A 17,390-nucleotide genomic window follows, 5' to 3' on the forward strand; every position below is an offset into this window, starting at 1 on the left:
GGTAAACTTGTTTTGGTACCAGAGGAGGTGATTGAGACCAGGGAGAGGAAGCTACGCAACAGGACTATTAGGGAATATCTAATCAAGTAGAAAGACTTGTCTTGTGAGGATGCCACTTGGGAAGGCGAGTCCATATTGTAGCACCCAGCATTGAGATTGTTTGAAGGCAAGCAATCCCGGGAAGGGAGGACAGTTATGTCCCCTTCTCAATTTTAGTTCCGGGCGACAAAATTAATCAATCTCCACATCCGGATAGATTAATATCAATTTCAGGCAGGATGCTCTCCAATCACAATGGGGTATTTAATTTAATTTATTCCAAAACTTTATTAAAAGGTACAGAGCTAAGTCACTTTAATGTTTTAAAGTTATTTACTTTATAAACAGCTTTAAGTGACTACAGGATGAAAATGACTCTTAATCCCACATTGCTTGTACGTGGTACTTTCCCTCATTCCGAGGCTATATATGCACTAGTTTGCATTGGGATTAACACACAATAAATTTACAAAACCAAATGCACTAAGTTTTTGGTTGCTTAAATGTGACTGGTCTGAGGGGCTTGAGGACGAAAACCCTCTAGTCTAAAACACTAAGGAGCTAGACGATACCCCATGCTTCTTTTTTTTGCAGCTGACTAATTGTGGGCAAAATCGGCAATAGTGGATTCCAGTTCAGAGATTAAGTTTCATTATCATTTTACACTAGGAGTTAAATACATCTTTATTTCCTTCAAGCAGTTGATATTGGTATGCTAGATTATGGTTAATGGTCTGAGAGTGAAAATACGACTAGTAGAAACAAATTCAGATTTTTTTATTTAGCAGGGAGCTTTGTATTGTTTACCACTTTGGGATTTATCAGGTCTAGAAAGAACTACACACAGGTGGCTCCATTGCAGGTTGTCTGGTTTATTAAATGGGTTGCAAGAAGTATTCACGTGACTGGATTTAACCCAACTAGCGGCACTTATCTTCTAGCATACTGGTCGTGTTTTCCCTTAGACAGGTTTCTAACATTCTGCGGGTGCATTGACAAGATTTTAGTAGGGTCTTTGTCCATGAATCTGGACCACGGCACAGAGTAAATACCCAAACTAGCGAAGGGTCAGTTTCATCTAAACATCAAGCCAGAATGGTGATTATCGGGGTTGAGAAGAAATCATGACAATGGCATATATCCTCAGTTAAGATGGACATGAGTCGTTTTCCATACCTTCTGCTGTGTATTCAACTATGAACGTGTCGTAAGGAAGTATTACCACGACCTGTAGCAGACGTTTGAAGAATATTGGATAGCCCCGTTAGCAGATGACTACACCCCGTATTTGAGCAAGGTGACTTTGAAGGCGGTTGTTCAGTTTATGGTCGGGCTGGAAATTATTTTCATGCGGTGAAGAAGGTGACTGCGGGTTCACATTATTGGAGGAGACAAGAATTAAATGTGGAAAGGGAACTGAACTAGAACTTGGTCTACGGCATCTCAGGTGGTTCACACAGTCGGCTCCATACAGCAGGAGTCATTACCAACAACCCCAACTTGATTAGAGGTCTGTAATGTTGTGCTCTTAAAACCTATTCTGTGCATTGTATGTGAACAGGATTAATATTCTTCCATTTTTTTCTGAATATCAAAATATATTGGGGCCACATTCAGATTGCAATGACTAGGAAGTAGTGTTGTAATTGGTGGAAATCTTGGAAGTTCTGACATTAAATCTAACAGTACAGAATTGAGACATCACTTAGTTGTTCATTCTATGGTTGTGCCTCCAAACTATTTTCACATTAAGATTGTATGCATTTTTTTTTATAAATACCAGTACAAAGAATTCTAATATTACCCCAAGTGATCTGCAACTGTTTGATGAATTGTCTATCTCTGTTATTCCATAACTGGACTGGATTTTTTATACATTGAATGGTATAGCAAATTTGGGAGATTCTACAAGAACTTGTGAACGGTTTGATATAATTACCTCACAAAATTTACAACAGCATTTGCCAGATTTCAGAGTCAGAACGTCATAGAGTTAACAAGAACTACTGTAGGTAATAGCTCAGATCATTACAAAATTCCCAATCTCCACTTGCTTTGTTCAAACTTCAAAATCTCCCTTTGAAGAAATTTAATAACATGTATACTTCTGAATATGCAAAGTTTTTTTTTTTGTTTTCTGAAAATCATACCAATGGTCTATTCGGCTTTACATCACATATATTTATAGACATTTCAAAGGGTATCGGTTGGTTTCAAAACATTGCAACTTTTCATAACAAAAACGAACCAAAATTTTACCCCTTTAATATAACCCCAGACAAAACAAACGCAACCGCCAGTTAATCTAATCCTTATTTCATAATACGTAATTAGTAATTTGAGGCATCGAATTTGGCTCTAAATGAAAACTCCATCATATATAACTGATATGTTCACCACCAATTCGCTGCTCATTGGGCATATTTGATTGTTTGAACGTTCCATGAATTCATCACTGCATTCAAATAGTTCAATTATGGCGGTATCATTCCCTGTTCATCAGAGATTGTTGGGTGTGTAGTTTTACTTATGACATGGAATCTCATGACTTTTGTCTTTCTTTTCTCTATGTGTTCTGCTTCTATCATGCTTATATTCGAACAACTCTTCATACCAATATATTGCTTGATTGATATGGCAACTAAATCATCTTCCACAAAAACTTCACGCCTCTTAATATCAATTAATGTCTTTGGAAATCTTCATGTTATCAGGCCCTCATATTATTTCCACGTCTATGAAATGGCATGAATCGGTTTGGACATTAGATGCCCCAATGTAAAGTGTCCTGGCAGAGAGTTGTTTGTTCCTTCTTTTAATGCAGACATCATTTATTATTGTTTGAAACTGCTCCCGATACTTGCATACTTCCTGTTTGTATGCCCAGAAACCTGCAACAAACACAACATACATTAGAAAAATTATTTACTAAAATTTACTAATACTGACTTTCACGGATGGAGAGCGATTTGCTGATGGCTACTTGGATATAATACAGTTGTTCCTTACTGCCACTACATCAATCCTTCTTTATCTGTACTTTGAGAGAAAGGAAACGGAAACCAGTATTGTTTAATATTGTTGCATAACATGAATGGAAAACTCGGTCTTGCAAGCACAATTTTGCTGCTACTCCGCATAGATATTCTAGTTTAGTTGCTCGACTTCCATGATACAATCACTTCCATAAATACATATCTGCTAAAAACACAATTATGTTTGGAGTCTCTCTCTCGTTTATATAATCACAGAAAGGAGGGATCGATATGTCTTTCGTTCTTTGACGTTTGCTCTATAATTTCTTTGGATATATATATTGCATCTGCACCATATTCATGTCTCCATATTTTATCGCTTTGTGAGGTTATTGCTGCACTTAATGAATGATATATTTGGCATCGTATTCAACTTAACTCCACTCCTGCGATATTGCATTGCTGGCAGAGACTTACTCTCAGATTTACGATGAGAAAAGGCATTTGCTACATTATCCCAATATAGCATTTTATGTCCAAGATTAAAGGATGTTTAAAACTGTTTTGCAGATATGCTTTCAGACTCATGCCTCTTTTAGGACACTACTGGCAGATTAGGAGACACATTGTGTAGAAAATACTTCACATAGTATATCTCGAGATTACTTATCTTTCAAGTCTACACCAATCAAGAATAATCAGTATGCTCAGCACATATGCAAGAAATTTGAAAATTGGAATAACTGGCAGTGATCCTGTCTGATCAGACAATTTTCAAAAATGCTCAATCCCACTTCAATATCTGAACCCTCATGATATCTGCTCCTGAGACCTACTGCACTCCTTAAATCAAAAAGGAAACCAAGAAATTTTGGCTCCATCACTACCTATGGTTCAAAGCATGAGTTCTAATTCAATTAGAGCTAGGAGATATCGCAATTTTACTCAGATATCTATTTCTAGACATTTAATTGTTATAGAAGGCCGACTTGTGGCATTTTATTTTTGTATTTGTATTTAATTTGTATTCTGGGCCGACTTGTTGCTTAGATTGGTATAAGTAGGGGTCTTGTGAAGTTTTTTAATCATTATTGAGTGGGGATGGAAGGAAGGACAGATGTGAATTTGAGGAGCTAAAGTTGCGGCTTAGGAATTAGAGGATCTCTTGGTGAACCTGCGGGTACAAGTGTGGATTCTTCTTGGTGTTCTTATCTAGTTGTGTATCTAGACTAGCTGAGATTGGTTGTAAGTTGGATCATGTTGGATCTTGCAGAACTGATTTTGTAATTTTCTATTTGTATTTGGCCCTAACCCAGAAGGCCTTATAGGTGGGTATATTGCATGTAATCAGTTATATCTATGAATCAAGAATTATAATTTGGTATCAGATCTTGCATTATTATTTCTTGTTGTTGTGTTTCCGCTGTGTGGTTGTAAAGTTGGGGGCTAGAACATCTCCTTTGGGGATTCTCCTACCTTGCACTGCGTCATTCAGCTAAACTCGGTTCAAGGTATGAACTGCTATGCTGATTGCTTCCTTCCAGCATTTGATTGCAACATTTTTCTCTATCATCAATGTTCTTGCACAATCCATAATGGATCTATTTCTTCTTTCTGCTATATCATTTTGTTGAGGTGTACCAGGTGCAGATACTATCTCTTGATTCCTCTTTCATTGCAGAGTTCATTGAACTCATTTGAGATGAATTCTCCTCCTCTATCTGACCTTAGACACTTTAGTTTCTTTCATGTTTCTTTCTCCACTCTAGCCAGATTCGACTTGAATTTTTGAAAGGCTTCAAATTTATCGTTTAGGTACATAACTGTCATCATCTTGGAATAATCATCGAAAAATAAAATAAAGTACTTATCTCCACAATAGCTTTCTATGATAATGGGTCCACAAAGATCTGTATAAACCAACTCCAGAACTTCTTCAGAATGATAGTTCTTTCTTTTGAAACTTGTCTTTCCCATCTTTCTAATTTGACAATTTTTGCACATGCTCATATCAAGTTTCTTTAGACTAGGAATGCCTCTCACTCTTTTGTTCTTGCTTATGTTGACCAACTTATCAAAATTCATATGACACAACCTTGTATGCCATAACCAACTTTCCTCTACTTGAGCTAGGAAACACAAACTTTCAGTGAGATCTAGATATAATAGATTACCTTTTGTTTGATTACCAGTCCCAACTAGATTTCCTTTCCAACCTTGCAGCTTGGCCTTGTCATTCATGAATTCTACCTTGAATCCAATGTTGTTCGATTGTGCCACACTAAGTAGACTGTGTTTAAGTCCTTCAACCTAGTAAGCATTGTCACACCTAAGTTCATCAGTCAATGTAATACAACCTTTTCCTTTTACATAACAAGGTTCATCATATCGAAATCAAACACTCCCACCATCATAGTGTTCCAAGTGCTCAAATTTAGATTTATCACCAATCATGCGGTGAGCACAACCACTATCAATAATCCATGTGTCATTTTTGCTAATATGAGAAATGAGGGTCATCTTATCATTTCCATCTGATCAAATTGATCTCTTAGACTTTCTGCCTTAGCTCTCCTCACATTGTCATCTCCTCCATAGATATCTTTCAGCTTGTTCCACATTTCATGAGCACTGGGACAATCTTTGACTTCATCAAATTCAGCATAATTAAGAGTAGAGGCAATGTCAATCATGATTGTGTTGTGATTCTTCTTTTCCACAATTTGATCCACAGACAAAGGTCCAACAAATGCCACATATTTGTTATGCAGATATTTCAAGCATGTGTCTCCAATGGTTGCCAAATGTAGCTTCATGAGTTCCTACCATGCTTGGAAGTTATCTCTATTTAGTTTACAAATCTCCCTTCTATAAGACATTGATCTTTAACTTAGGTCCTTGAAACCTTATCTGCAAGCATCAATAGCTCTCATTCAAATTGCTGGAAATGGAAAGGAGTAAATAAGAGGGGAGGGGTGAATCAGTTACAACAAAAACAAATCCAAAAGCCCCTTTAAGATGTCAACAGAATATAAAACCAATAACTTGTTGTAACTTGGTTAATGCTGAATATTCTGTTGTAACTCAGTTAACATTGAATATTCTGTTGTAACTCGGTTAACACAAAGATCTTAAGATATTAATGTGATTAACCTTAATTAACTTAGTTGCAGAAAAATAAAGCAAATAACATGAACACATTAGACACCAAGATTTAACGTGGCAACCCAATTTGGAAAAACCACCAATTGCAACTAGTTACTATTTTTCACTCTTCTAAAATGAGCCCTATTAGGAGCCAACTGAAAGATCCCTGATGGATCTCTTTTGCTGATCTGTTGTAATCTTATATTTTTTAAATCTGTTTTCCTATTTATGTTTTCTTGCAGAACTAAACAGAAGTGCAGAAAGGTTTGTTTGTTTTTTATGGTTTTATAACATAGAAAGGAATAGGGAATAGCAACCATGAAACAAGACTGAAATAAATAAGGTATTCAGTAAAAATCAGAATTATTGCAAACCGTACTAGGCAGATTTGTCTAAATTATGGAGCCAAGCAATAAATCCAATGTATTTCCCAAAGCTCACATACAAATTTGATGTTAAACTTGAAGGTGAAGATTGTTCTCGAATCCAGCATACATTTGGAGGTGAATACAAGCAATACTCTATACACCATGTGGTGTATCTGCTGCAAATGGTGTTCCACAGGCTGCAATCAACCACGTCCCAACTGGAAAGATGATATGCCATGCTGAAGCCCCAATGAGAATTGATGCCTCTATCCTTAATCACCACGCACAATGCCAAAGAGATTCGGTGCCAAAGATTGCTAAGGGCTACGTCCCAGCCAATCACTAAACTAGGGTTTGCGTCCCAGACTAGAAATCGCCCATTCAAAGCAAATTCATAAACAAGTTGTCAAATATGCAAAAGATGATCTTAGAATGAAGCTTCTATCTCCTTATAACCCTTCTCAATTGCAAATCAAACCCTAAATGTCTCCAAGTGGCGTTGGGTAGTGAAAATGTTATAATTTCTTATTTTAAAGTGGTCATGTTACTAGAAAATGACATTTTTCCTCATAGACAGAAATCTGTTCACTGAATTGCCCTACGACCAAAGAGAAAGATTTAGAGAATTTCGAGACCTTTCCAACGAGCTATCGCACCATAGGATGCGCATACAGATGAGGCCAAAAACCCCTTATTACTCCAAAATGGCTAATAACTTAGCCTTATTTAATTATTAAACGCTAACTTAGGAAATATTAAAAATATAACCCAAATAGCCACAAAATGCCCAACTAACATCACAACCCATAAAATCATCCTATCACCTGTCTGTGATTGAAGTCAAAAATCAAGGATCCACTGGCAGTCTCATCCCTAAAATCTAGGGATGCTCCTAAAATTTAGGAAACAAGCCCTATCCCTCTAAAACTGAACCCAAAGAGTAATCTCATGGAGACCCAACCCTAGGCAAGATCATACCTCCTAAAAATTAGGAACTGCCTCCTAAAAACAAGGAACGTCTCCCAACTGATCAATAATTGCCAAAACATCAAGTCCCCAACACTGAATAACCATACTAGGTCTCTATCCAACCCTGTCTGCCTACAAGACCCCATAATAAGCCGACTCACGTCCTTGCTAGACTAAGCTAAAAGAGGGGACATGACACCAACCCTATTAAAGGTTACAAAAAAACACTGTTAGGTATGACCCTGTTAAAGGATTTAATTCACACTATTAGGAGTGGCCTTATTAGAGCTCTTCAGACACTTCAATCTAGAAATGCCACTTTGTTAGAGGATTTACCAAAACGATGTTAGGCTAATTTTGTTAGGAGATTTAATTCACTGCTACAATTATTAGAAAGTAACAATGACTTGACCTAATTGCTGATGCAACTACCTTTACTGATTTCAAATCTCTATTCTAACTTGATTACTTGATCCTCTTTGATCAGAATATTTTGTGCAGCTTGGTAAACTCGGATACTCTGTCCTCTTGCAGATATCCTTCCAATTCACTTAATTCATCTTCTTCAATCCCATGCTTCTCATTCTTCAATCCTCAACTTGACCTTGTATGAATAATCTTGTCAAGTCGGCTTGAATATACTTTTAATCAATCAATTTTCATCCCTTAAGTCGGCTAGCATTAACCAATAAATCTATCAGACTCAATATGTTGTTAGTCGGCTAATATAGAATTGAGTACTGGGTCAACTCAGAGAAACTCTTCGTTAATTGACTCAACTTGGTCAATACTAATTTTGAATTGACTTTTCTTTGGTAACCTAGTGAACTCGGTCAACACGGGATTTGCCTCCGATGCCCGAGTGAGCTCGATAAGAACTAAGTCTGAACTTGGCTATAACTAGAACTCTCTGCATATACAAGAATCTATCTACAATGCTCGAGTGAGCTAGGCAATCACTGACTTTCTCTATAAGGCTTCACATTTTGTGTAACATCAAAAACAACATACAATTGCATAATTGTTTACAACAATGGGATCCATGTATCCTATGGACAGGTGAGTTGCACTTATACCTCTTGCTTCACACTATGAGGGGATATTATCTCACTGATGTCAAAATGGGCTACAAAGCTACTTGCAAATTTATATGGGATCCTGGTACCGATTGCTTGAGGGCAAGCAATCTTGAGGAGGAAGGACTTGTAATGTCCCTTTTTAGGGACACAAGGAAATTAAGGACATATCCACTAAATATTAAATTCGCCTATGAGAGCATAATATAAGTTTATAAGAAGGGGCCAATTTAATATTATATAGTGAACAAATAAAAGTGACAAAGGAGGAATAAGACTAAGAGATGGGAGAAGAGAGTTGAAAGGGCTCAACTTTGGGCAATAAAAGAAGGTTCATTAATTTGGGTATGCTTAGATATTGATTTGATTTGATATTTCTCTTGGAGAAATTAGGAAAGCTTCAGCTTCTATTCAAAGATCTAAGGATGCAAACCCTCAGATTCTTCTTGGTGGATTAGACATAGCCTCGATTCATCAACTGTGATGAATTCATGATGGAGTTTACAATTGTATTTCAGGATCATTTGTGATTATTGCATTATACAACAGCAATACAATACGTTATTGCATTACACAACAGCAATATAATAACCAGTAAATAAAACCCAATTCTAAATACAGATTTAATAGTCAAATTGGAATGCTAGACTGTAAGCGTGAATGAAACACCCGAATTGATGTTTCTTAGGACAATGGGTTTGCGTCCACTATCTACTAGCATGAGGGGCTACGTCCTCCAACTAGTTGAAAGCTGAAGCTGTCTGAGACTCTCACAAGAGAGAAAACTGAACTGAATAATAAAATCAAGCATACCAAAAGGAAGGGGTCTCTTCTCCTTTTTTTCTTGCAATGGTGACCCTTTCGACTTCCTTTCTGGTTTTTTCGTCTTATCTCTCCTCGTCCTCTTGTAACCACTTGGAATATTAATTTGACCTTTAATAATAAATTTTCAGCTCACATAGTCAAACTTAATATTGTAAATACATCCCTTCTTAATATTTCTAATGTCCCAAAGAGAAGGGACATTACAAATCTCCCCTCCTTGAGATTGCTTGCCCTCAAGCAATATGTACCAGGCTCCCATATAAATTTGTAGTTAACCTAGTAGCTTAAACTGACAACAAACCTGGCCAAATTGTGAAGCACGGTACCACTCTGCAAACCACATGTCAATCGAATCCCTAGATCCCATATTACTCTATGAAGAAATGTTGTGCCTATAAACTGATTGACACTGATCATCACCATATTCAACCTCAAACTGAATAGGACCACAATAAAGTCCTCGTCCAACCATAGATACAAACTACCAACGCCTAGATCCCAAACTTTGTTATGCTGCCTCGCTGCTATGATGAGATAGAAATATATCTAGGGTTCATGTATAATCCAATAGAATGTGGAGACTTGACCTAAATGGATGATGTAAGAAATGAGTTGCTCAAAAGCTAAAACCACCATCCCATGGACATCAAAATTCATATTGTCAGCATAAACTTGGAGAATTCCCAAGCGCATAAGTGCTATGAACATGAAGGATGTTGAGAACCTAACCACAAACCTCACATAAATACTCCACTGAAAACTGTTCAAAGGCTGATGAAAAAAATTCACCCAACTCTTGAATGGGGTGAAATCAGAAAATATGTTGGGGTTGATCAAATGATAAACAATAGAAGTCAATTCATCATTCCCATGCTGAGATCCGGATTCACTGCTAGGATCTGAGCCAGGATCCCAAAGTCTGAAATCAAACTCTTCCTCTTCATGGAAAACAAGAGATGATCCCTAATTTAACACAAAAAGAGCATTGTCAGACGTCCAATCAGCAACAACTTCAAACAAAGGGTTGTCAACAAGCTGAAAGTTTTTTGAAGTTTTGCTACTTAACCGTTTGGGGCAGCTATCCAAGTCATACATCTGTCGAATGCTCTCAAGTTCATCAATTACCTCTAGGAAGCACTCATGTCTCTCTTTATCCTCCTGCTCTTGAGAGTGATTCATGATCCTAATCTGATTTTCTGCCTCCTGAAGAGAAAATCGAGCATCATCTAATGCCTCATGAGTATCCTTAAGCTCCCTTTTGAGCTCCATAGTTTCATTCCTTTCTTTATCCAGCTAATCAACATGAATTTCAACAACCTTAAGAATGTTATCCCTGTCTGAAAGCAAATACAAATAATCTTATTTCATAGTCTCGAGGGTTGTTTTGACCTTATGTAAATCGGCCACATGCCAATCACCTTCCCCTTCCCTTGGGACTTTCTTGTAGAGCTCCTCAACCAACTCGTGGGTATTGTCATACTGCACCAAGGATGCCACATCCATGTCTTTACTAACCTTCAGTTGATTCTATAAGGCATGTGTTTCATTGTCTCCCTGCTGAAGCTATTCATTGGCTTGCAGTGTCATCTTAGGTTGTTCCTCTAAATTCATGTTCTGAGTATCATGAATATATGGTTCATGATACCAAGGTCCCAAACTGTTATTACTTTGTGTGCAATCTACTTCATTATTCTACTTGACAAGACTCACCTCCAAGTCACCAACGAAGAAACCTGCACCTCATGTAACATCTTCTACGTGATCATGAGAAGGCTAAAAATCACTGGCATTTGTTTGCTCTTCTATTTCAAGACCATTTAAATGATAATTCTAGTTTATCACAGATTCTTCGTACACCCCTATGTGTTGTTTGTTTGCAAAGAGATCCTGGACCAACTCCAAATACTTTATTTTTGCCATATCACTCATATTTTGCTACCCTAGATAAAAATCCAAGTAGTCACTGAATGATAAATCATTCTAGATTTAGGTAGGAAGTTCTTTATAATCTCTGTGAATGTTGAGTATTTCTGCCCTTACATCAGCTTCAAAATCATGGGCTAACTGTGTTTGTGGCTTCATATTACTTTTCATGATTTAATCCCAGCCCTGTATTTTCCCTTGTGTAAAATTACTTGCTTGTGCACGTAAATGTTCAAAAGTGCCCACCTGTGACACCAAAAGTAATCACTGAAATTCTCTGCTACTCAGGAGATCTTTATTTCCAACACAAGAACCTTTCCAAGATCTTGCCCAAACCCTATATTTTCCCACACTGTCTAGATGGATGTTCTTTCAATAAAATAGAAAACTAATGTGCAGGGATTTTCAGTCAATGTTGCTGTCATAATACATCTCTAATGCCTGAATAACCTCTTGGGGGCATCTTTTCTTGTCATATTCAACAACACTATGAATGACCACAATTTGATCTCTCCATAATTGATTGAGCAATTTGATACCCGCAATTTTAGCAATTGATACTTTGGGCTTTTCTATATTATGCTGATTCATAGCAGCAAGATCATTCATTTTTGCTCTAACTGGCCCTATTTCATCACTACTGCAGTGTGTGGGGATATAATTTAATAAAAAATAAATCATGATTCTGATTATTGTATTATGCACCTTGTTGATACGTTAGATCTTCACCTTGTACTTTTGATTGAAACCTTGAATTTGAATCTGCCATGGTCCTCTTTTGCTTATCTTATTCCATCTCACATTTATAAAGCTACAACAGGTAGTATATTATTATTAGATCCGTTCATACTCAAAGTATGCTTGTTCTCAGAGGAAAATACTCCGGAGGCCTTCTTCAATGCAGTAAACTTTTAAGTTTCACTCCACAACTTCATATTTGAACAACAAAAGAAATATTATCGAACTCCACAAACATTGTGGTGCTCCAATTTTTGGATACAGTGAGCATGGTGAAGGTCCAAATACAAAGTTGGCACATCTCTTCCACTTATCTCCTCATCTTCCACGTATATGTCAGATGTCTTCCTTATGTAAATATGTCCTTCGATTCTCTATATCACGTGACTAGCAGTCAGTTCCAGAGAGCTATGTTTTACTAATAAAAACCCAGCTACAACCTCAAAATCCTCCTTGAGCCATAACAAATACAAATTTCAAATGTAGTGGTGAGCTAGTGTACGAACGTCATCCATGGGAAATGATTATGCTCCAGTTTAATTGCTTCATCCACTACAAGTATAACAGTTTACAACTTCACCTCATACAGTCCTTCCTTTGTCGTTAATACTCTTGTCCTTCAATCCATTCTAAACATCATTAACACAATTTAAAATATCCCTATGTTGCCAATCTTTTGGTGCGGTATTCTAACATTCTTTGGTAAGTAATGCTCTAAGAAACCAAATTTAGAAAAATACTTGATGACTCCCGACATAGGTGGTGGCAAGATTTTGTAACGACAAGTGAGCATACAGACAACTGACACGCTTAGTAGATAGCTCCATGCACGTATCGGTGTGACTATCTTTGGTGATTCATTAATTATTTGCACATCAACGAATTTGTAACCTCCCAAACTAGTGCCAACCACAGTTGTCATGCATCTTGCAAATATCCTATTAATATAAAATTCTTTAACTTCCCGAAAGAAATCAGTGCTCAACCTTGTATATCTAGGAATTATCAAACACTGATACTCCACTGCACTCTATTGAAGCTTATATGCATCTGCTAAATTTTTGGAGGTTCAATCAATGTCTCCGCAATTCGATTCACCATAAGTAGAGATTGGTGTATCGAGCATACACAAAATTTCTCAGCTTACTAAAAATGGTCGATAACTTCCAAACACGATGCAGATTAAAACGCTTGAAAAACTTTAGCGTTTTAGACGCCCTTCCAACTGTAGTCTTTACCACAATCAATTATATATAATGCTTGTTTCATGCCCACGACCTGTCACCATATACCATGTTAGCTATACTAGAGGATGCCGTAGTGGAAGCCAGTTCTGTGTTTCTATGCTTTCTCACCTGCCTATGTCCAAATGCTCACTTGACTATGTCATATGTGCACTTAAACTATTGTCATTCCCGGATATTCCAAACAAGGAGTCGACTTCACTGCAGAAAGATCTTGAATCACTAATGTCTGCTCTCCTCTACTGTCATGGCAAGTGGTGATCTTTGTTTATGGAACAACTAAAACTTCTAGTGCTAATAACCTTTAGGGTATTAGTGGCTATTTTATTCTTCAATGCTGTGTAGGTGAACAACATAGACCAAATGGCAACTAAAGGGCCTGTATGTTTGTTAATACTAACAATCGAATGTTGCGGAAATAAACCTCCAACTCCCAAATAAGAAGTATGAAACATCCGCAATATTCGTGTGCTTCTTTAATATTCTGAAATACCCTATTTATGTATCTCCCACAATAAACAATATCATAAACCCCAATCGACATTTTTTTCAAATCAAGCCCAAGTGCCCATTTTGCAGGCAATAGCTTCCTCAAATGATCATGACTAAAGCAAATATAAAGCTCAAGATTGCAAATGCTCCTAAGTTCTGTTCCCTTAAGAAAAACAATTGTTCCTCCTAAATCGAACTTTAGATATGCAAATTTGACCCTTCATAAAATTGTCTCTATTATAACTTCACAAGCTAGTAGGTAAACCAACTCTGATACCATTATAATATCCCTAACCAAAAAAATTGTCGATTTCTCTTATAAACAAAATAATCAGAACTAAAACCTTGCAAATGTATTCCAGTACAATAGCCGACAGATGTTTAACCAGCTTCTTAATTATAATATTCAAACTCAAATATAGGCAAATGGAATACGATACAATGTTTAAACCAAAAGATTCTTCACAAATTAATACCCAGTTCCTTGTAGAATAATATTCAGGATTTCAGGCATGTAGAAATGCATTACAAACTTATAATGTTAAAACTAGAAACTTTCATACAACTCCGCAAATACGTTATTGCATTATACAATAGCAATACAATAACCAATACAAAAAGCCCAATCCTAAATACAAATTTAACAGTCAGATTGGAATGCTAGAATAAGAACCTGTAAGCGCGAATGAAACACCCGAATTGATGTTTCCCAGAACAATGGGTTTGCGTCCACTATCTGCTAGCATGAGGGGCTACGTCCTCCAACTAGCTAAAAGTTGAAGCTTTCTGAGACTCTCACAAGAGAGAAAACTAAACTGAATGATAAAATCAAGCAAACCAAAAGAAAGGGGTCTCTTCTCCTTTTATTCTCACAACGGTGACCCTTCGACTTCCTTTCTAGGTTTTTTGTCTTATCTCTCCTCGTCCTCTTGTGACCACTTGGAATATTAATTTGACCTTCAATAATAAATTTCCAGCTCACATAGTCAAACTTAATATTGTAAATAGGCAAGAGCCTACAACACAATGGTAAATTGTGAGCCTCTTATCAAAGAGGTCTTGGGTTCAAATTTATTCGCGCTTAATAAATAATAATAATTAATCACAACACATGATAATAAATCTTGGCTTTGGCCTCTTACCGATCCAAAAAAAAAAAAAAAAACTTAATATCATAAATACGTCCCTTCTTAATATTTCTAATGTCCCAAAGAGAAGGGACATTACAATGTTGGTCTATCTCTTGGTCAATATTGAGCAATTAAATAATTTCTGTGAAGAAATGATGGTTTGTGCAGGTTTTCTTAATGTCTGCAGCTCCTGTCAAAACACAGCTAATACTGTGCATCTCCCTTTTATTCTTTCTTCCCAACTTCATGAAGCAAAATGGAAGATAAAATGTTTGTCAAGAACCCTTTCCCAAATACCTTATACCTCTGCCAACATGTATCCGCATGGTTTGATGAGTAGGCACGGTTAGTCCACCACCTCTCATCATGTATAGAAGATGAACACTTACGAGCATATCCGCTCAGCTCAAGTTTTAATTTTCTATTCTTTTCAAATGTAAATCAAATGTTGAGAATTCCACCCGAAAACTATCTGATTTCCCATGTCATAATTCAAAACCAAATTACGTATCTATTGATTTTATATGCTACACACAGATATATTGCCCCCATCACTTGTAAATTCTAGTTTTCATTCCTGCTGGATTTGCAATTTGGCTCTAATACCATGTCGATTTCCGGGATCGCTGCAAATGTACTAAGCATTGTCATAATCTCAGGCATGTACTTTCCAAATGGCAGTGTCCTCTTGTATTTGTATGAGGAATAAACAAAGAGAAGAGACATGTCCCTTCATGAGACATGTCTATTCATTAATACAATTAATATAATGACAAACTTTATATATATAAATTTATCTTTGATCTCACAAGTTTATCCTACTAAAGCTACCAAAACATCAACAAGTTATGAGCAAAAAGAAAGCAGGGTCTTCAATCAGGATCACTATTAGGAAGGAGAAAATGGCAAAATTTCATATAGAGCATCAATATTAAGTTTGCTCAGTGTTTAGAGAGGGATTCATTGTCGAAAGGATTTTGCAACTCCATCAAATGCATACACTTTCCCAAGAATCTGGTGATGATTTTGACAGAGGTATCTATTGTTTTGATAGAGACTCATTATTTTCAGACTTTTACAAGATAGTCAGAGTCAAGAATCATATATTCACAAGTCCCCATCTTTCTTTTCCTCTTAGACTAATGGTTCAAGGTGTTAGCAACTAGAGAAATAGGAAAAGGTGAAGATCCAATGTTGAATATCAACAAGAAAATGAATGACTTTTACGTTTCGTGAGCATAGGGTAATGATTTACAATGTGAATGACAATAGAAGGGCCACAGTGTTCCATGAAAATAGTCACATATAATCAAAAGAACAAAAAATATGGAGAATATATAGCAGACCTAATAGAGGAATTACGAGTGGATTTTGTAGAATGATGAAGTGCAGGCCTTGACAGAGCAGTGCGCTCATCTCCTAGCAGCTAGGAATCATAGTGAGAAGTGATAAAAATAGACATAATTGAAGACAGTTATAATAGCTTACTGCATCTACAGAAAATAGTGAGAGATATAGAAAAGCAGTTCAGTGAATTATAAAGGCCCATATCAGATCAAAGGTGCATTATGAGAGTCTGAAGTACAAGGGCATGCTATAAAGCAGTGATAAATCATAAGCAAAAAGTGATGATTTCAGATTTGAAAAAATAGTAATCAATAGGTTTTAAGTGAATTACGAGATGATAAATTTCTAAAAGAGATTTCAGGATCATTTCAGTCAAAGAAAATATAGCCCTGTCATGAAAAGAAAATAAGGTATTGCATGCTGTCAGAAAGATAGAGATAAGCATATCTTGTCAGTGAACATTCATTAACTAGATGAGAGCATTGATTGTGCACTATGGAGGAGATCACAGATGTTCCAAATTTGTTTGGTTGTCATGAATGTTACAAGTTTATATCACCATCAAAAACAACAAAGAGGAGGATCATGATAGCGAGAAATAGTGCCTAATAACAAAGTGATTGCATGATGATATACAACACCATTTCATGGTGAATGAAAGCTAAGAATCAAAGAATGAAGAACACAAAACAAATGATTACGAAGACAATAATCAGAATATTAAGCCACATTACCTTCAATGATGTAAAGATAGTCGTTACAATGTCTCAGACATTAGCAAGAAAACATGGATTATTATGGATCTAGAGGGCATTGTCAGAATAGTGGTTTACAATGTACAATGAAGACATGCAACAAAGCAATGATCAGATGCATGTGATCAGATACAAAGGACAACAAATTTAACCTTGAAGAAAAACACTTTGTTGAAGAACAACAGAGTTAGACAGAGTCATAGGCTACATAATATAGCATAGTTACAGTGTTTTAAAAACAGCAAGTATGGATGTGGACATACGAGTATTGTTATCATGTCGAGATGTTGTTATCTTGTCAAAGGGGAGTCACAAAATAAAGTGGAAAGAAGTTGCAAGGGTTAACGAGTCCAAATAATGAT

The 17,390-nt window shown here is 36.5% G+C and overlaps 1 protein-coding gene across 1 annotated transcript in view; it reads right to left on the reverse strand.

The window, feature by feature from the left end:
* Positions 1-17,390, reverse strand: part of LOC149562225 (zeaxanthin epoxidase, chloroplastic-like) — a 116,507-nt gene that overhangs the window by 52,892 nt on the left and 46,225 nt on the right. The gene's annotated exons all lie outside the window — the stretch shown is intronic.

Source organism: Cupressus sempervirens, chromosome 4 (assembly GCF_028749045.1).
Source record: "Cupressus sempervirens isolate cs-2001-9-10 chromosome 4, ASM2874904v1, whole genome shotgun sequence".
In the NCBI taxonomy this organism is placed as follows: domain Eukaryota; kingdom Viridiplantae; phylum Streptophyta; class Pinopsida; order Cupressales; family Cupressaceae; genus Cupressus; species Cupressus sempervirens.